This window comes from Tachyglossus aculeatus, unplaced genomic scaffold (genome assembly GCF_015852505.1).
Source record: "Tachyglossus aculeatus isolate mTacAcu1 unplaced genomic scaffold, mTacAcu1.pri scaffold_215_arrow_ctg1, whole genome shotgun sequence".
Lineage (NCBI taxonomy): Eukaryota > Metazoa > Chordata > Mammalia > Monotremata > Tachyglossidae > Tachyglossus > Tachyglossus aculeatus.
The window spans coordinates 93,036-115,125 of NW_024044931.1; the positions used below are offsets into that span (position 1 = coordinate 93,036).

The 22,090-nt window shown below is 46.0% G+C and overlaps 1 pseudogene; it reads left to right on the plus strand.

Moving 5' to 3' along the window:
- The first annotated feature begins 19,658 nt into the window (after positions 1-19,658).
- LOC119923666 lies at positions 19,659-21,755 on the plus strand (annotated as a pseudogene).
- Positions 21,756-22,090: the final 335 nt, after the last annotated feature.

The window sequence follows — 22,090 nt, forward strand, 5'->3', positions numbered from 1 at the left end:
TCGGTTATTTCCTGGGGGATTCCCCGTGGGCGGACGGGCCCGGGGCTCCGCTGAGAAGGCTGACCATCTGGGAATCTCGGAAAGCCGGGATCATGGGCTCTCTGTGGTCCTGACCCCCACAACCTGAATGACTGCCCAGTCCCATGTAGTTCCCACTCTGGGACTCCTTCCTAGAACAACCTCAACGGACTCATCATTCTTTTCCAATGATTAATACTAGCTTTATGTTTCAACTCTGGGGATTGGAGATATTTCATGCTACGGAGAATAGGCACACTAGCCCATTTGGTTTGTCATGGTTGAATGCAGTATTCAGATTGACATGGCAAAAAAAAAGAGAAAAGGACCCCAAGATCTCATTCCAGTTCTGCTACTGAATGACTGTGTTTCACAGGCACCTGTAACATTTTTGAAAAATTTAAGCTCCTTGTATGCAAAGAATATACCTTGGCCTTCTGTTGTGCTTCAATATGATTTGATTGATTGAACTAATACTTAAATATTGAAGCACATTATACAATGAATGATAATAGTAACAACAGCACATGTTGCAGGAGACATCATGATGGTGTTTATTGAGTGACAACTGAGAGCATTAAGTGGTTGGAAAAATTCAACCTGTACCCCTGCTCCTGGTTTCTGGGGCAGATATGAGGATTAAAATTAAGCCTAAAACACCCTTCTGCAGCTATCTCTTCCATTTTATTTAATGGTATTTGTGAAACACTTACTATGTACCAGGCATTGTATTAACCACTGGGGAAGACGCAAGGTAATCAGGTTAGACACAGTCCGTGTCCCACATGGGGCCCACAGTATTCATCCCCATTTTACAGATGAAGAAACTGAGAAGTGAAGTGAGTTGCCCAAGACCACTCAGCAGACAAGTGGCAGAGCCAGTATTAGAACCCAGGTCTTTCTGACTCCCAGGCCCGTGCTCTACCCTCTGCTGGAGGTGAATAAAGGAGGCAAATCCAAGTGCAGACATCCATTCCCAGGCATTGGAGCTAGATTTACATACGAGAGAAGAACAACTGGTAAAAACTCTTCTACCAAACTAGTCAAAGCCATTGATAATAGACAGCATGCAGCCAGGAAAATTCTCTAACGACATATGCCACAGACCTTTCCAGGCTTCCAAAGATTGTCTAGAGTCCGTCCTTGCAGAGAGAAATAATAGGGTCAGAGCGTGAAGTGAAATTTTCTATCTCCGGTGAAAAGACTCCCAAACAGGACTCTCCCCATTGCCATCTTCACGTCCCTGTTCCTCAAGCTGTAGATGAGGGGGTTCAGGGTGGGGGGCACCACGGTGTAGAACACGGATACTAGCAGGTCCAGCTGAAAGGACATGCTGGAAGTCGGTTTTAAGTGAGCGAAGGCGGCCGTGGAGAAAAAAACGGTGACGACAACGATATGGGGCAGGCAGGTGGAGAAGGCTTTGGCCCGGCCCTCGGAGGCTGGCATCCTCAGCACGGCCCGGAAGATGCGCACGTACGAGACGACGATGGACACGAAGCAGAAGACACTGAAACAGGCACCAGTGGCTACTGCCACCTTGAAGGCAGTATACGTTTTAGAACAGGAGAGTTTTATTACCGACGGGATGTCACAGAAAAACTGTGTGATCACATGGGACCTGCAGAAAGGCAGGGAGAATGTCGCAGCTGAACCGAAGACTCCGAACATTGCCCCGGTAATCCAGGACCCGACTGCCATCTCAAGGCAGGTCCTGTGGTCCATGATGACCTCGTAGTACAGAGCACTGCAGATGGCCAAGTATCGGTCGTAGGACATAACCGTGAGCATGCAGAACTCTGTGCCGACAAAAAGAACCACGAAGAAGACCTGGAAAAAACAGCCCAGGAAGGAGATTTCTCTATGGTTGGTCAGGGAGTTGAGGAAAGATTGGGGGACGGTGACGGACATGTAGCAGAGGTCGAGGGCGGACAGATTCCTGAGGAAGAAGTACATGGGGGTGTGGAGACGCCGGTCGAGCATGGTGATGGTGACGATGAGGAGATTCCCCGTCAGGGCGGCCAGGTAGACAAGGAGGAACAGCGCAGCATGCAACAGCTGCAGCTCCCTGATCTCCGAGAATCCCAGCAGCAGGAATCCCCTCACTCCCGTGAGGTTAGCCATTTCCCAAGGATTGCTGAGACCACCTACAAAAACAATGAAAAGGAAGCTATTTCAGAGCCTCAACAGACAGTGACAGTCAGATGAATCCATCAATCGTATTTATTGAGCATTTACTTTGTGCAGAGCACTATACCAAGCGATTGGGAGAGTGCAATATAGCAGAATTGACAGACATATTTGCTTTAGAAGAGGACTTTACAGGCTAGAGGGGGAGACATACATTGAAATAAATTTCAAATATGTATATAATTGCTGTGGGAATGAGAGTGGGGAGAATGAAAGGTGTAAATCCAAGTGCAAGGGCAAGGCAGAAGGGAGAGGAAGTAGGGGAAATTAGGGCTTAGTCGGGGAAGGCCTCTTGGGGGAGGTGTGATTTTAAGAAGTCTCTGAAGGTGGAGAGAGCGATGGTCTGTTAGAGTAGACACCGAGGCCTAGTGGAAAGAGCAAGGGCCTGAGAGTCAGAAGGACCTGGGTTCCAGTCCTGGCTCTGCCTCTTGCCTGGTGTGTGACGTTTTGCAAATCACTTCACTTCTATGTGCCTCAGAGGTTACCTCATCTGTAAAATGGGGATTAAGCCCATTAGTCCCGTGTGTAACAGGGACTATGTCCAACCTAATAACCTTGTATCTACCCCAGCGCTTAGAACAGTGCTATCAAATGCAATCATTATTATTATTATATGAAGAGGAAGGGAGTTCCAGGCCAGTAAAAGGGCATGGGCTGGTGTCAGTAGCGGGATAGATGAGACCAAAATACAGTGAGTAGGTTTGTTTTAGACGAGCCAAATATGTATACTGGGTGACCATGAGAAGCTGCTCCTCTTAACCTTCAACCTTCAGGTTGCCGACCGCAACCAGATAAATGATCTCTCACTAGATGTAGCCTCCTGTTTCATGGCAAATCTGGAGTAGGAGAGCCTTTTATCTCCAATGTGAGCTTAACCCTCATCTAATTTTCAGTGACTGCAATCTCAAAGGACCGTGTCTAATGAATTGTTCTTTTCCTCAGAACTGAGTACGGTGTTCTTCAGATAGCAGGTGATAATAAACACCACTGAGATGCAGACATTACCAGCTCTGACCATGGTTCCCCACTCCTCTGGAACCTGCAGTAGTTGTCTGTCCACCTCTGCATCATACAGAAACTCCTCACCATCATCGTTAAAGCTCACAATCACCTCGCTCCCTCCTATCTTACCTCACTACTCTCCTACTACAAGCCAGCCCGCACACATCGCTCCTCTAATGCCAATCTGTTCAACGTAACTCATCTCTCCCGCCAACCACCTCTCGTCCACGTCCTGTCTCCTGCCTGGAATGTCCTCCATCTTCGTATCTGACAGGCATTCACTCTTCCCACCTTCAAAGCGTTATTAAAATCAAATCTCTTCCAAGAGCCCTTCCCCGACTAAGTCCCAATTTCTTCTTCTCCCTGTCCTTTCCGTGTCGCCCTACACTTGAATTTGCCCTCTTTCTTCACCGCTCTCTCCATCCCATGGCATTTATATATAGATCCATACTATATGTATTTCTATTAATATTTGTCTCCCTTACTAGACTGTAAGCTCCTTACGAGCAGGGAATATGTCTGCCAATCGTACAATTTACTCTCCCGAGCACTTAGAACGGTACTCTTCACAACGTAAGTGCTCAAGAAATATGATCTATTGGCCACCCAGAACGTTATTCACCGATCCATCCCCATCCATCCCCATCACCCACCCAGTATATCCAGCGGATCGAGAGCCATGGAGACGCCAGCGGGAGAGATCCGTTTTACACATGGAGACGTGAGGAGATTCTAGTTCTCTATCACCGCCTTCTCCCCTGTAAGACCCCAACCCATCCGTGTTCGCCCCCCTCCTCCCGCCCGGACTCACTGCTTAGACTGAAGCGAGCGGGCTCTGGTCTCTGTTGTCCTTCAACCATCCCCTCAGCTCCCGGACGTCGGCCACAGAAGGATCTCCGGGAGGTGTGCGAGGTTCTGGCTCTTCTTACTTCCTACTTGGAGCGTGTCTGGCATTTGGTGAAGCCAGGCCTTTCCGGATAAACTCCCTGCCGCTCCTGCGGGACTGCCCCCGGGGGACGGGTCGCACGTTGGGCTGAGGGGCCTAATTATGTCCTGTTCGGGCCTGGCTCCCCGGGGTTCCAGCACTGCTGGAGATATTGGTGACCTTGAGTGGGTTAGTGTCCCTGCCCCACATGACTACCCCACTGGCCCGTAACACGGGCGTGCGTCGCACAGGGAGAACCTCCAGAGTGACTGTGGAGATGACAATGAGGTGTCCATCTTGTTCTTTTGTCAGTGACCCACCGGCTTCATCCGCTTCACGGCTGTGGGGCGACCATTTTAAAATGGTTTTGATGCACCTGTCCTCCCTCCTCCAGACCTCACTTTAACCCTCCCACTCTTGATCCCACTCACTACCTTCCCTGCCCTCTCTAAAACTATGCTGCTTCTGTCAACTGCCACCCCCTCACTTCTCCCCACCCTCCTACCCACAGCTCCATTCACTGTCCTGCCACAGCCCCTCTGCTCCTCCTGCATACATTTATTATTGCTATTATTATTATTATTATTGTTATTATTATTATTATGGTCCTTGTTAAGCTCATACTATGTGCCAAGCAGTGTTCTAAGCGCTGGGATAGATACAAGTGAATCTGGTTAGACACAGTCCCTATCTCACCAAGCGTTCACACTCTTAATCCCCATTTTGCAGATCAGTTAATTTAGGCACAGAGAAGTGAAGTGACTAGTCCAAGGTCACACAGCATTACCTTCTGCGTTGCCGTGAGAAATTTGGTGGGTTTAAGGACTTCCAAGTGCAGGTAGGTACTGACTTCCAGCTCTCTCTCTGGGAAATTTGCACCTGACTTTCATGGTCATTCATTCATTCATTCAATCGTGTTTATTGAGTGCTTACTGTGTGCAGAGCACTGTACTAAACGCTTGGGAAGTACAAGTTAGCAACATGTAGAGACGGTCCCTACCCAACAACGGGCTCACAGTCAAGAAGGGGGAGACAGACAACACAACAAAACATGTGGACAGGTGTCAGGTCATCAGAATAAATAAAAATAAAGCTAGATGCACATTATTAACAAAATAAATAGAATGATAAATATGTACAAGTAAAATAAATAACATAATAAATCTGTAAAAACATATATACTGGTGCTGTGGGGAGGGGAAGGAGGTAGGGCGGGGGGATGGGGAGGAGGAGAGAAAAAAGGGGACTCAGTCTGGGAAGGCCTTCCACAGGAGGTGAGTTCTCAATCGGGCTTTGAAGGGAGGAAGATAGCTAGCTTGGCAAGGCTGGAGTCAGACAAGCACATCCAATCAGCTGTCAGAAGACCATGGTTTAGTGGTAAGAGCACGGGCTTGGGAGTCAGAGGACATAGGTTCTAATTTCGCCTCCGCCACTGGTCTGCTGTATGGCCTTGGGGAAGCCACTTCACTTCTCTGTGCCTCAGTTACCTCATCTGTAAAATTGAGATGAAGACTGTGAGCCCCACATGGAACAACCTGATTACCTTGTATCTAACCCAGCACTTAGAACAGTGCTTGGCACATAGTAAGGTGCTTAACAAATACCATTATTAGTCTTCATATTATTATTATGGTCCTGTTCTACAGAATTCTTCCCTAACTCACAATCTCAGTCATGACAACCTCTCCAGTTGCTTTATCACTGGGGTATTCTATTCTCACCCTCACTGTATATCTTCAACTCAACATAGAATGCACTGCTCCATGGAAGGCACATCTCCTTCAAGAGGCCTTCGTCAGCTAGGCCTTAATTTCCTCTTCTCCCACCCCTTTCTGCATCACCCTGATTTGGTACCTGTTTCACCCACCCAGTCCCAGAACACATATGCACATATCTGTAATATATTTATTGATATTAATGTCTGTCTCCCCGTCCAGACTGTAATTTCGCTTTGGGAGGGACTGTGTCTATTATTATACTCTCCCAAGTGCTTAGTACAGAAGAACCTCCCCCCCCCCCATCTCCACCACTAGCCTGCTGTGTGGTCTCGGGAAAGCCGATTAATCTTTCTGTGCACCAGTTTCCTCATCAGCTAAGTACCTAGTACAGTGCCTAGTATCCGGTAAGTGTGCGGTAGATATCATTGATTGACCAATCAATCTGTAAATTTCATTCGTAACTCAGTAGTTCATCTGTAACTCAGAGAAGCAGCGTTGTTCAGTGGAAAGAGCATGGGCTTTGGAGTCAGAGGTCATGGGTTCAAATCCCGGCTCCGCCAATTGGCAGCTGTGTGACTTTGGGCAAGTCACTTAACTTCTCTGGTCCTCAGTTACCCCATCTGTAAAATGGGGATGAAGACTGTGAGCCCCCCATAGGACTACCTGATTACCTTGTAACCTCCCCAGCGCTTAGAACAGTGCTTTGCACATCGTAAGCGCTTAATAAATGCCATTATTATTATTATTATTATTATATTCAAATATCATGGCTTTCGGCAAGCATCGTAGCCTAGTGGATAGAGCACGGGCCTGGAAGCCAGAAGGACCTGGCTTCTAATCTCGGCTCTGCCATGTGTCTGCTGTGTGACCTTGGGAAAGTCACTTCACTTCTCTGGGCCTCAGTTACCTTATTTACAAAATGGGGAATAAGAGTGTGAGCCCCATGTGGGACAGAAACTGTGTCCAATCCGATTAATGTGCATATACCCAGGAGCTTAGACCAGTGTTTGGCCCATAGTAAAAGTATTGTTATTTTTCCCTGTGTTTTAACTCATAAGTTGCCTGGAACCTTGGTTTCTTTCATACACCGTGGGCAGAGATCCAATAACCCATTATATTGTAAACTCCACGAAGGCAAGGATTCCATTTTTGCTCTTCCTCTCTCTTACACTGTAAGCCTCAGGCGGACCAGACACTGTGTCCAACGTACCTATCCCAGTGCTTGGCATACAGTAGGAGCAAAACGGGGATTCAACATCAGTTCTCCCTCCTACTGAGACTGGGGGCCCTAAAAGGGACCTGATTATCTTGTATATACCACAGTACTTAGTATAATGCTTGACGCATAGTACGCTCTTAAAAAATACCACAATTATTGTTATTATATTATCTATATCATATATCAATATATCCATTTTTATTATAGTGCTTATAAAATACTGTAGGTATCTTACTGATTTACAAACTGTAAAGTAAGGATAAGGGGCAGGTTTGAGCATAGGCTGAGGGATAGAAATACGTTAAACTGGTCTCTAGACTGAGAGCTCACTGTGGGTAGGGAAAGCATCTACCAAATCTGTTGCATTGTCCTCTCCCAAGCGCTGAGTACTGTACTCTGCACAAAGTAAACACTCAATAAATACTATCGACTGATAAATGTGGGTAGGGAACTTCTCTACCAACTCCGTTGTATTCGCCCAGCCACTTAGTTCAGTGCCCTGCACACAGTAAGCACTCAGTAAATACAATTGATTGACTAATTGTTTGAATGTGAGCAGGGAAGTTCTCTGCCAACTATGTTGTATTGTACTCTCCAAAGTGCCTTAGTACAGTGTTCTGCACTGTAAATGCTCAATAATTATCATTGATTGAATAATGTTGTCTTCTAGTTTGAGACAGGTTTAGGGATAAAGAAGAAGTCCTTAGAGTTAAATACTACTAGTAGTATTATCTTGATTACTACTCGTACTAGAAATAACATTAGGCATTTACTATATGCAGAGCAGAGCACTGTAAGAAGCACCGGGAAAGAGTACACAAGAAGGAATTAGGCACAGATCCTGTCCCTTGAGAGGCTCATAATCTATGAATAAAGATGAGGGAGAGTACATGAGACACACAATGAGAGCAATGAAACAATTAAACATTAAAACAACATAGGAGACAAGGACAAATACACATTAAACGAAATAAAAGAACAAAAGACATTAGGGAGCTGTGACTAGAGGAGCAGGACTTCAGGTTCTTTTTGTTTTGGAGTTCATGGCATACCCAAAGTTACAACAATGGCTACCAGAGTCACTAACTTTCCCAAGGATTAAGGAAGTCTCATGCTGCAGATGTTGGGGAGAATGGTCAGTAGAAAGTGTTGTTATCCTGTCCCTAATCTCTGATCATGGCTCCTCTTATATTTTCAACAAAATGATAAACCATTCCTCCTCAGTTCTAGGGATGCTATGCATGAATCATATTCATGCATATGCATCATATGTATAATCATATGCTATGTATGTATCAGCCTCCTCTCCTATCTCCCATCCTCTTGTCTCTCCCCACTTCAATCCATACTTCATGCTGCTGCCCGGATTGTCTTTGCCCAGAAACGCTCTGGGCATGTTACTCACCTCCTCAAAAATCTCCAGTGGCTACCAATCAACCTACACATCAGGCAGAAACTCCTCACCCTCGGCTTCAAGGCTCTCCATCACCTCGCCCCCTCCTACCTCACCTCCCTTCTCTCCTTCTACAGCCCAGCCCGCACTCTCCACTCCTCTGCCGCTAATCTCCTCACCGTGCCTCGTTCTCGCCTGTCCCGCCGTCGACCCCCGGCCCACATCATCCCCCGGCCCTGGAATGCCCTCCCTCCACACATCCGCCAAGCTAGCTCTCTTCCTCCCTTCAAGGCCCTACTGAGAGCTCACCTCCTCCAGGAGGCCTTCCCAGACTGAGCCCCCTCCTTCCTCTCCCCCTCCTTCCCCTTTCCATCCCCACCGCCTTACCTCCTTCCCTTCCCCACAGCATCTGTATATATGTATATATGTTTGTACGTATTTATTAATCTATTTATTTATTTATTTTACTTGTACATATCTATTCTATTTATTTTATTTTGTTGATATGTTTTGTTTTGTTCTCTGTCTCCCCCTTTCTAGACTGTGAGCCCACTGTTGGGTAGGGACCGTCTTTGTGTGTTGCCAACTTGTACTCCCCAAGCGCTTAGTACAGTGCTCTGCACACAGTAAGCTCTCAATAAATACAATTGCTTGATTGATTGATTGATGAATGATAAGAGAAACAGTGTTTCCTCGTGGATAAAGAATGAGCCTGGGAGTCAGAAGGAGCTGGGTGCTCATCCTGACTCTGCCACTCATTGCTTTGTGATTTTGGGCAACTCATTTCACTTCTCTGGGTCTAAATTATCTCATTTGTGAAATGGGCATATTTGTTAAGCACTTACTATATGCCAGGCACTTTACCAAGTGCTGGAGTGGAGACAAACATATCGGTTTGGACACTGTCCCGCCCCGACATGGGGCTCACAGTCTCAATCCCCATTTTACAGATTCGTTAATTCATTCAATCATATTTATTGAGAGCTTACCGTGTACAGAGCACTGTATTAAGCACTTGGGAAGTACAAATCAGCAGCATCTAGAGATGGTCCCTACCGGACAATGGCCTCACGGTCTAGAAGATGGGCTCACAGTCTGATGAGGTAAATGAGGCCCAGAGAAGTAAAGTGACTTCACACAGCAGACAAATGGCAGAGCTGGAATTAGAACCCATGACGTTTTGACTCCCAGACCCCTGCTCTATCCACTATGCCATGCTTCTTCTCACCGCAGTGCTAAGTACAGTGCCTGGAACATAGTAACCACTTAACAAATACTATCATTATTATCATTATTACTACTAATAATAATAATGATGTGGGTCTTCATTATCTCTTATGCCTGGAAGTGTTAATATAGGAAGTCCACGCCCTTCTCTTTGCCTACAGTTTTGTTGGGTACCTGGTGCATTCTGTATAGCTTTTTCAGGTCTGAACTCTACTAATTTCTACTGTTACTTTCGATTTTCCTGGCTAGCTTCCCCTTCACGTCCTACCTCAGTGACTCATACACTAGCTGAAGCAGCGGGTCCACTGTCCCTTTCTTCTCTCAGGTGGGCCTGCTCTTTCTCCCAGGCCTCAGTAATTGGACTCAGTTGCTGCCCCAGCAACTGGTATTCACTGCAGGCAATGGTAGCTTGGAGCATAGGCTTGCCAACAGGCGACTAGATTACTACTATTACAATTCCTACTAATAGAACCGTTACCAGTATTACTAGTTATAATAGTAACTATAATATTAATAGTAGTGATAATAATGGCGATCTAGTACTAGTAGCAGCAGCTGTAGAAGGAGGAGGAGGAGGAGGAGGAGGAGGAGAGGGAGGAGGAAGAGGAGGAGGAGGAGGAGGAGTAGGAGGAGTACAGCTTGGCTCAGTGGAATGAGCCTGGGCTTGGGAGTCAGAGGTCATAGGTTCTAATCCCAGCTCCACCACTTGCCTGCTGTGTGACTTTGGGCAAGTCACTTAACTTCTCCGTGCCTCAGTTACCTCACCTGGAAAATGGGGATTAAGATTGTGAGCTCGACGTGGGACAACTTAATCACCTTGTATTCCCCAGTGCTTAGAACAGTGTTTCACACATAGTAGGTGCTTAACAAATACCATTGTTATTATTATTATTATTATATTAATAATAGTAGTAGAAGTAATAACAGTAGCACTGATGAGAAACAGTATGTCCTGGTGGATAGGGCACAGGCCTGGGAGTCACAAAGACCTGGGTTCTAATCCCGGCTCCACCACTTGTCTCCCGTGAGACCTTGGGCAAGTCACTTCACTTCTCCGGACCTCAGTTACCTCTTCTGTAAAATGGGGATTAAGACTGTGAGCTTCATGTGGGACCTGTGCTATGTGCAACCTGATTATCTTGTACCTATCCCAGTGCTTAGTACAGTGCCTGGTACTTAGAAAACACTTACCAAATACCATTTACATCATACTAGTGCTATTATCACTTCTGTTGCCAACTTAACATGGTCTTTGCTCCTCATACATAAACATATATAGGCACACACACACACACACACACACACACACACACACACACACACACACACATCTTGTCAGAGCTTGGTCTAGTGGAAAGAGCATGTGCCTGGGAGTCAGAGAACCTGGGTTCCAAACCCAGCTCTGCCACATGTTGCTGTGAGACCTGGGACAAGCCACTTAACTTCTCTGTGCTTCAGATTCTTCATCTGAAAAATAGGAGTTCAATACTTGGGCTGTGAACCCTATGTGGGACAGCTACCATGTCCGATCTGATTAATTGTCATTCACCCTAGTGCTTAAAATAGTACTTGACATGAGTGCTTAATGAATGCCATAGTTATTATTATTTTCATTATTATTATATAACCACTCCGTGTTCCTACTAGATTCAGCTCGCACTCTCCTTTCCCTCACAGGCACACCTTCTCGTGTGATATGTTCCCAACTCTCTTGTCTCCAGTCTCTGTCCCATGAACCTTCCTCCTGCCTGGAACCCCCTCTCACTTCAAATCCACCGGTCCACAGCTCTCCCCATATTCCAAGCCCTCTGAGAGAAGCAGTATTGCTTTGTGGATAGAGCATGGGCCTGGGAGTCAGAAGGGGCTGGGTTCTAATCTCAGCTCTGCCACTTGTCTGCTCTTGGACCTTGCGCAAGTCACTTCACTTCTCTGTGCCTCAGTTATCTCATTTGTAAAATGAGGATTAAGACTGTGAGCCCCACCTGGGACAGTGACTTTGTACAACGTGATTTGCTTGTATCCACCCCTGTGTTTGGTACAGTGCCTGGTGCAGAGTAAGTGCTTAACAAATACTGCTATTATTATTATTTAAATTCAAGGATGCCTATCCCAATTAATTTTCTTTTTTCTAGGTCACATCATCCCTACTCTCTTTTTCGGCCTTTTTGTAATCACCTCTTCTCATTACACTTCAGTATATACCATATCACCTACTCTACTATAAGACCACTTTCTACATTTATAAATTACTTTCGTGCCTATCTCCCCCACTAGACTGTAATCTCTTCGTGGGCAAGGATTGTGGTTTTTCTATTATATTTTCCCAAGCATTCAGTAGAGTGTTCCATACACAATAAACACTTATTCAATACTTTGATAGACTGTAATCCATTTGAGGTTGGGAACCATGTCTTCTACCTCTATTGTAGTCTCCCAAGGGCTCACTACGGATCTCTGTACACACAGTAAGTGTTCAGTACTTTCAATTGATTGACTAATTGACAATTGATGCTACCTTGAGAAGAGATTGGATGTAAAAGAGTTCTGAATGACTCGGCACCAGATTCTTTATGACTCTCTAACAGTGAAATATTATTAATAACAACAACAATAATAATAATAACAATACTGGTATTTGTTATTTGCTATTTGTTTATTAGGTAGTTGGTATTGAGAAGCAGAATGGCATAGTGGATAGAGCACGGGCCTGGGAATCAGAAGGACCTGGGTTGGAATCCTCGATACACCGCTTGCTTGCTGTGTGGCCTTGGGCAAGTCACTTTACTTCTCTGGACCTCAGTTATCTCATTTATAAAATGGGGGTTGGGACTGCGAGCCCCACGTGGGACAGGGACTATGTCCAACTCGATATGCTCATATCCACTCCAGCGCTTAGTACAATTTCTGCCACATAGTAAGTGCTTAACGAATACCATCATCATCATCATTATTATTGTTGTCAAGCCATTACTATGTGCCAAGTACTGTACTAAGTGCATGAGTAGACACAAGGTAATCAAGGTATGGGGCTCACAGTCTAAATACGGGGAAGAACAGTTATAGAATACCCATTTTGCAGATGAAGGACTAAGGCACAAAGAAGTTAAGTGACTTGTCCAAGGTCAGCCAGCAGATAAGGGATTAAAGCCCAGGTTCTCTGACCCTGAAGCTCGCACTCTTTGATCTGGCCCTTGCTGCTTCTCAAAAGCAATCCCTCTGGAGTGATCATACCCACTCGGGAACTGTTCATCATTCTACTATTGTGTCAGAGGTAGGCAAATCGAGTCCTCTCCTGAGACATAAACTTTGAGAAATGACTAATGAGGCACTAAGGGAATGATTAGTTCAGTCGGAACATAAGTCTCTGTGGGGGTGGGGTGGGGACGAGGTTCCTCGGAGCTTGGAGACTAGAGATATACTTAAGTGAGCCCCAAAGCTACCGAGAGAACAAAAGCTTTCACCAAACCTAATTTGTATTTTCTGTTGTAAACTCAGGCTGGGGAGGTTCAGGCCCTGGGGGATTCGTTTGTCTAGATAAGGCTCTCCTGAGAGAATACAGCACAGATTTAATGAGAAACCACAGTTCAGAACCCTGTGTTTAACAATCTGCATACCGCTGTTCCATCTAAGAAAAAGACTGTGATTTTTACAGCTTTCACCTTTGTCTTCATCTCTCCCGCTGCCAACGCCCTTCCTACTACCTGGAACTCTCCCTTTCCACATCAGGCACACCACTAGTCTCCCCTTCATCCAAACCCTGTTGAAATCACATCACCTCCAGGAAGTCTCTCCTGATTGATCACTGATATCCCCACTTTATATCCCCCATGACTGCCGTTTCAGCACTTCTGTCCCACTTAAGCATTTGGGTACTCACTATCGGTAATAATAATAATAATAATAGTGATAATAATAATAATAATAATTACGGTATTTCTTAAGCACTTACTAGGTGTCAGGCAGTGTACTAAGTACTGGGGTGGATAGACACAAATTGGGTTGGACCCAGTCCCTGTTCATATGGGGCTCACAGCCTCACTCCCCATTTTACAGATGAGGTAATTGAGGCACAGAGAGGCTGAGTGACTTGCCCAAGGTCACACAGAAGATAAGTGGCAGAGCCGGGACTAGAACCTATGACCTTCTGACTCCCAGGCTCATGCTCTGTCCAGTGAGCTATGCTGCTTCTCTATCCATAGCTCACACACTCTATTAATTGTAACTCATGTACAAATCCTCTTTCCTTCTTCCCATTTGAAAGATGAGGGAAATGAGGGCAAGGGAATAATAATAATGAAGATGATAATAATGATTGTGCTTGTTAAGCGGTTACTATGTTCCAGGCATTGTGCGAAGGGCTGGGGCAGATACAAGCCAATCGGGTTGTACAAGCCAGTCTAACCCTATTCACGCCGCTGCCCGGATTGTCATTGTCCAGAAACGCTCTGGGCATGTTACTCCCCTCCTCAGAAATCTCCAGTGGCTACCAATCAACCTACGCATCAGGCAGAAACTCCTCACCCTTGGCTTCAAGGCTCACCATCACCTCGCCCCCTCCTACCTCACCTCCCATCTCTCCTTCTACAGCCCAGCCTGCACCCTCCACTCCTCTGCCGCTAATCTCCTCACCGTGCCTCGTTCTCGCCTGTCCCGCCATCGACCCCTGGCCCACGTCATCCCCCTGGCCTGGAATGCCCTCCCTCTGCCCATCCGCCAAGCTAGGTCTCTTCCTCCCTTCAAGGCCCTACTGAGAGCTCACCTCTTCCAGGAGGCCTTCCCAGACTGAGGCCCCTCCTTCCTCTCCCCCTCCTCCCACTCTCCACCCCCCGCCTTACCTCCTTCCCTTCCCCACAGCACCTGTATATATGCATATATGTTTGTACGTATTTATTACTCTATTCATTTATTTTACTTGTACATATCTATTCTATTTATTTTATTTTGTTGATATGTTTTGTTTTGTTCTCTGTTCCCCCTTTCTAGACTGTGAGCCCACTGTTGGGTAGGGACCGTCTCTATATGTTGCCAACTTGTGCTTCCTAAGTGCTTAGTACAGTGCTCTGCACACAGGAAGCCCTCAATAAATACGATTGATTGATTGATTGATTGATTGATTGGGTTGGACACAGTCCCTGTCCCACGTGGGGCTCACAGTGTCAACCCCCGTTTTGCAGATGAGGGAAATGAGGCAGAGAATAATAATAATAATAATAATAATAATAATAATAATAATAATGGTGTTTGTTAAGCGCTTACTATGTGCTGAGCACTGTACTAAGTGCTGCGGTGGATCCAAGCCAGTCGGGTTGGACACAGTCCCTGTACCACATGGGGCTCACAGTCTCAACCCCCGTTTTACATATGAGGGAACTGAGGCATAGAGAAGGGAAGTGACTTGCCCAGAATCACCCAGGAGACAAGTGGCAGAGGCAGGATTAGAACCCAGGTCCTTCTGGCTCCCAGGCCCGGGATCTAGACAGTACACCAAGCTGAGTGTAGATGTTGATTTATTTTACTTGTACATATTTATTCTATTTATTTTATGTTTTTAATATGTTTTGTTTTGTTCTCTGTCTCCCCTTTCTAGACTATGAGCCCGCTGTTGGGTAGGGACCGTCTCTATATGTTGCCAACTTGTACCTCCCAAGCGCTTAGTACAGTGCTCTGCACACAGTAAGCGCTCTATAAATACAATTGAATGAATGAATGAATCCCCCCCACCCTACCTTCTTCCCCACCCAACAGCACTTGTATATATATATATTTGTATAGATCTTTTGCACTATTTATTTTACTTGTATATATTTACTATTCTACTTATTTTGTTAATGATGTGCATATAGCCTTAATTCTATTTGTTCTGACGATTTTGACACCTGTCTACATGTTTTGTTTTGTTCTCTGTCTCCCCCTTCTAGACTGTGAGCCCGTTATTGGGTAGGGACCGTCTCTACGTGTTGCAAACCTATACCTATACTTCTGCACACAGTAAGCGCTCAATTGATTGATTTAATTGGTTAAATGAATGAATGAATTATTTTAGAGCAGATATGACCCTCAGCAATGTATTCTGATCTGTCCACTTTCTCCTCTTTACCTATGCTCTGAACTTCACCAGAAGTGAACTTCACCTGAAACCTGACCATCGTCACCTTCTCTCTTCTTGACTCCTGTCTCTGACCTCCCATGTACTTCTTCCTGCACATTTTCTCCTTCCTGGAGATCTTTATGTCCTCCTGCATTCCCAGATTCCTAGATGCAAACACCACTGGGGACAGGACCATTTCTTACGATAGTTGTGTAACACAGTTGTTCTTCTGTATCCTGCCGGAGAAGACCGAGTTCTTCTTCCTGGCCGCCACAAGCGCTGGCTACAATGCTCTGCACAGAGTAAGCGCTCAATAAATACTATTGAATGAATGAATGAATGTCCAGATTTTCCAGTCAATAGTATTGATTGATTAAGCAACTCCCAAGTCCTAGTACCTACCAGGTGTTTGTAGCACGTTTGCCTCCAATACTTCAATTTCGACACTTTGAGGGTGAGAGCAGTGATCTCAGCCCTGTTCTCACACCCACGTGTGACAGTGAAGCACGAAGCTTTCCTATATCCCCCAGAATCAGAGTAATAGAACCATAAAGTAATCATTCAGCCAATAGAATTGACTGCGTACTTATTGTTTGCAGGGCTCTGAATTAGTTCTTGGAAGAGTACAGTAGAGTCAGTAGAGATGATACTTGCCCTTAAGGAGCTCACTGTCTAACAATTATTATTATTTATTGAGCACTCCTAAACAGTTGGGAGAATATTCAAGAATTAGTAATCAAACAATCAATAGTATTTATTGAATACTTACTATGTTTAAGTACTTAGTACTTGGAAAAGAACAGTAGAATTAGTAATAATAATAATGATAATTGTGGTATCTGTTAAGCTCTTACTATGTGATAGGCACTGTACTAAACGCTGGGGTGGATACAAGCAAATCGAGCTGATCACAGTCTCTGTCCTGCAGGGGGCTTACAGTCATTTTCCAGATGAGGGGACTGAGGCACAGATGAGTGAAGTAATTTATCCAAGGCCATACAGCAGACAAGTGGCAGAGTCGTAATTAGAACCCATGACCTTCTGACTCCCAGGCCCGTGCTTTCTAAACTACACCATGCTAGGGAAGAGATCCATGTCCTCAAAGAGCTTACAATCTAAAAGATTTCAGGTAGCAGGAAGCCACTGAGTATAGAGGTGTTGATATAAGTGGGGATGATGAGTATGAAAACGTTCCCTGCCCTCAACGATCTCACTTTCTTGGAAGGGGCATGGTGTAAGGAATAGGGCACAGGCTTGGGAGTCAGAGGGTCAAGTGTTTTAATCCCAGCTCCACCATCTGTTTGCTGTGTGACCTTGGGCAAGTCACTTCACTTCTCTGGGCCTCAGTTTCCTCATCTGGAAAATGGGGATTGAGACTGTGAGCCCCACTTGGGACAGGGACTGTGTTCAACCCAATTTGCTTGTATCCACCCTAGCATTTAGTACAGTGCCAGACACATAGTAATCGATCAACAAATACAATATTAATAATAATTATAATAATAATAAAATAGCAGAGAAGACAATTCCCGTTATAGATCATAGACAATCGAGCAGCTACTGTGTGCCACAGTGGTGATTGCAATGCACTGAGCCTTCACAGTCCCACGCCCCCTCCCCCCACCTCGGCCCCTCGTCCCTACTGTCCTGCAGTCTGCATTGTCAAAGAGCTGGCAGGGAGAGCAGTTGCCACTTGCAGTCACCGAACAGAACATCTCCAGTCAACCATATTTATTGAGCACTTACTGTGTGCAGAGCATGTCTTAAACGCTTGGAAGACTGCAATATAACAATATAACAGGCACATTCCCTGAGCACAACGAGCTTACAGTCTAGAAGAGGTGAAAGACATTAGTATAAATGAATAAGTTACAGATATGTTGTTCGATGAATTACAGATGTCCAAGATCTCATCATCTGCAGACACCCCTGAGCTTTCCCGATGTGGTCAGGCATCGCTGAGTGTGTCAAACGGTGGCGTTCCCTGACTAAACCCTCGTTTCCTCTTTTCCCACACCCTTCTGCCTCGCCCTGACTTGCTTCCTTTATTTATTTCTCCCGTACCAGCCCCACAGCACATATGTACATATCTGTAATTTCGTTTATTTATATTTATGTCTTTCTCCCTCCCCAGACTTTAAGCTCGCTGTGGGCAGGGAATATATCTTTTTATTGGTATAGTGTACTCTCCCAAGCGCTTAGTACTGTGCTCTGTATTCAATAAATATGATCGAATGAAATACGATTGAAAGAATGAAGTAGGACTAGGGGCCGGAAGGATATTTTCCACTTTCTTGAGAACAGCCGGAGAATAAAAAAGAGCAACAGCAGCAGCTGCTACAGGAGAGCCCCAATACGGCTAGAGGTACAGTGGCCACTTTTGCCCCGCGGGTAGTCCAGGGACCGGGGACCACTAGGTGATGAGTGAAGCCTACCCCAGCTCCAGGAAAGAACCCTTCAAGATCCCCATCACTTCTTCTTCGAGGCTTACCCTGGCAAATTAAAATTCTTTCCTCGGGGGGATTGAGAGCCGAGTTCATTAGTTCCTTGCTATAAGCATCTCCAGGGAATGTCTCCTTTGTTATTTAAAAAGCCCTCCCCATCTACATTGAGAAGAACTCGTAAAGGGGCTGAATTTTGTCCCTGTAAAATAAGGGCTGGGGGAGAAAGGAATAATGTCAAATCTCCTTTCTGTGACTGTTAGGAAGCAGCTTGCTTTTTCCAGTCTCAGTTATCCTGTCTTTCCTTCCCTCTAGAACATACGTTTCTCCATCCCCGCTGGTAGGCTGCCAGGAAGGGTGTCCCCCAGTACCCCGACTCCTCTCCCCTCCGCAAACCGATGGAAGTAGCAGCAGCAGAAGGACGAAGATAAGGGAAATTCTGTCCTGCCTGGCAGGGCACCACAAAAATGGGAAGAGATTTGGGCTGTTTAAATGGAATACAATTCTTCTTGAGAATAGGGAGAAGGTCGATTCGGATTTTCAAACGAACAAACCGAATATTCAGGGGGAAAACTCTGACCAAAACCATCGAGAGTGTCAGAAAAGTAAGTACACGTTCCTCCTTAAGTACCTCGGTCCTCCCGAAATCTGATCTCTGCTGTTTTTTCCTGTCCCACATCTGACCTTTCTGATTTGGTCGGGGAAGGAGATAGCGGCAGTTGGAAAGGAATCAGCTGGATTAGTATTTTTGCTGGCTGGATCGATCTCTGAGGATTTGGTATTGGCCCGTGCCTCAGGTGATCTGTTGCCCCTGACAAATGTTTCCTTTTCACCAGGCATATCCTCGCCTGGAGCCCTGCTAGGGATACATTTGATGGTTCTCAGCTCTTGGATACCTGGATTCTAGCCCCACCTCTACCTGGAGATGGCTGACGTGACTGATGACTTCCCTGAACCTGGGTTCAAAAATCCGTGTGAATTCCTCGATAGCTAATTTTTATTGCTGATCTCTCCCATTAGATTGTAAACTCCCCACAGGTGGGGTCTGTAGTCTATTGTTGTGCTCTGTATGCAGTAAGCACTCAATAAATACCACCGACTGATTGATTTTACTTCCTAGGAGCCTATGAGAGCGTGTGTACAGAAAAGGTGCCCAATTAAAGCTGATGAGGATTGGTTTAATAAAGACAGCCAGAGCGATGGTAATGATTCGGTCCAATGAGAGAAATAGAAGCATTCCAACTGCTTTCTTTGAGTTTCCCTTTTTAGCCTCTCTCTTCATTTAATCGTATTTATTGAGCGTTTTCCTTTTTCAGAGCGCTGTATTAAGCGCTTGGAAGAGAATAATATAACAATAAACAGAAAACTTCCCTGACCAACTTCACGTCTGCTTCCTTTCTCATCCTCAGTTGTGACCCCGGAGGAAATCCAGAGTCAGCGATGAAAAATCAGACCTCAGTGACCGAGTTCATCCTTCTAGGGCTGACACACACTCCAGACTAGAAGATGGTCATCTTTTTATTCCTGCTACTCAGTTACCTGTTGAACACCACTGGGAACCTGACCATCCTCGATCAAGCTCTCATCCTATCCCGTCTGGACTACTGGATCAGCCTTCTCTCTGATCTCCCATCCTCGTGTCTCTCCCCACTTCAATCCATACTTCATGCTGCTGCCCGGATTGTGTTTGTCCAGAAACGCTCTGGGCATGTTACTCCCCTCCTCAAAAATCTCCAGTGGCTACCAATCAATCTGCGCATCAGGCAGAAACTCCTCACCCTCGGCTTCAAGGCTCTCCATCACCTCGCCCCCTCCTACCTCACCTCCCTTCTCTCCTACAGCCCAGACCGCACCCTCCACTCCTCTGCCACTACTCTCCTCACCGTGCCTCGTTCTCACCTATCCCGCCGTCGACCCCCGGCCCACCTCATCCCCCGGGCCTGGAATGCCCTCCCTCTGCCCATCCGCCAAGCTAGCTCTCATCCTCCCTTCAAGGCCCTACTGAGAGCTCACCTCCTCCAGGAGGCCTTCCCAGACTGAGCCCCCTCCTTCCTCTCCTCCTCGCCCCCTTCTCCATCTCCCCCATCTTACCTCCTTGCCTTCCACACAGCACCTGTATATATGTATATATGTTTGTACATATTTATTACTCTATTTATTTATTTATTTATTTTACTTGTACATATCTATTCTATTTCATTTTGTTAATATGTTTGTTTTTGTTCTCTGTCTCCCCCTTCTAGACTGTGAGCCCTCTGTTGGGTAGGGACTCTCTCTATATGATGCCAACTTGTACTTCCCAAGCGCTTAGTACAGTGCTCTACACACAGTAAGCGCTCAATAAATACGATTGATTGATTGATCCTCACTCTCACCCTACTGGACTCTGCACGCCAATGTACTTTTTCCTCCAGAATTTCTCCTTCCTAGAAATTTCATTTACGTCGGTCACCATTCCCAAACTGCTGGTGGGTATTTCGACCGGGGACAGGACCCTTTCCTATAATGTTCGTGTCATTCAGTTGTTCTTCTTCATCTTCCTGGGGACGACGGAGTTTTTGCTCCTGGCCGCCATGTCCTATGACCGCTATGTCGCCATTTGCCAGCCGCTGCTCTACTTGACCATCAAGAGCTGGAGAGTCTGCACCCTGCTGGTCCTCTGCTCCTGGCTGGTCGGCTTCCTGATCATCTTTCCGGGCCTAATCCTGGGTCTCCAACTGGACTTCTGTGACTCAAACGTCATCAACCATTTCACCTGTGACACTGCCCCCATGCTGGAAATTTCGTGCACTGACACGCAATTATTAGAGAAGATGAATTCTATATTTGCAGCTGGGACACTCCTGGTCACTCTGGCACTAGTTGCTGTGTCCTACACGGCCATCATCCGCATCATCCTGAGACTGCCCTCCACCCAGCAAAGAAAAAAAGCCTTTTCCACCTGCTCCTCTCACATGATCGTCATCTCCCTCGCTTATGGAAGCTGTATATTCATTTGCATCAGGCCATCCCCCAAGGAAGGTTTAGACTTCAACAAGAGAGTGGCAGTGCTAAATACCTCCGTGGTCCCCATGCTGAACCCCTTTATCTACACGCTACGAAACCAGCAGGTGGAGCAGCTTCACAGACTCCGTCCTCTCCTGGTTCTCCTCTTACCTCTCCGGTCGTTCTTTCTCAGTCTCTTTTGCAGGCTCCTCCTCCCCCTCCCATCCTCTTACTGTGGGGGTTCCCCAAGGGTCAGTTCTTGGTCCCCTTCTGTTCTCGATCTACACGCACTCCCTTGGTGACCTCATTCGCTCCCACGGCTTCAACTATCATCTCTACGCTGATGACACCCAGATCTACATCTCTGCCCCTGCTCTCTCCCCCTCTCTCCAGGCTCGCATCTCCTCCTGCCTTCAGGACATCTCCAAATGTTGCCAATTTGCACTTCCGCAGCGCTTAGTACAGTGCTCTGCACATAGTAAGCGCTCAATAAATACGATTGATGATGATGATGATGTAGCCAAGAAGGTGATTTTCTTTAAGAAAAAATAAGAGGCTTTGATACTTGTTTGTGATTCTGTAACAGAAAACGAAATTAAATGGCCAAAGCTTTCCTTGGTGAGGATGGACTGACACCTCCCCCTCAGGTCTTCCTTCCTCATCATCTTTTTCTGTTTCCACTCCCAAGTCTGATCCGCTCACCACTTTGTACACTAGACTTGCCCCATCCCTTTCGGCAACACCTTTAGAACTAGTTGTAGTTCTAAAGTGTAGTGTAGATCGTATGAGTAGTAGAATAATAATTGTGGTATTTATTAAGTGCTTACTATGTGTCAGGCACTATACTAAGCGCTGGGGTGGATACAAGCAAATCGGGTTGGACAGAG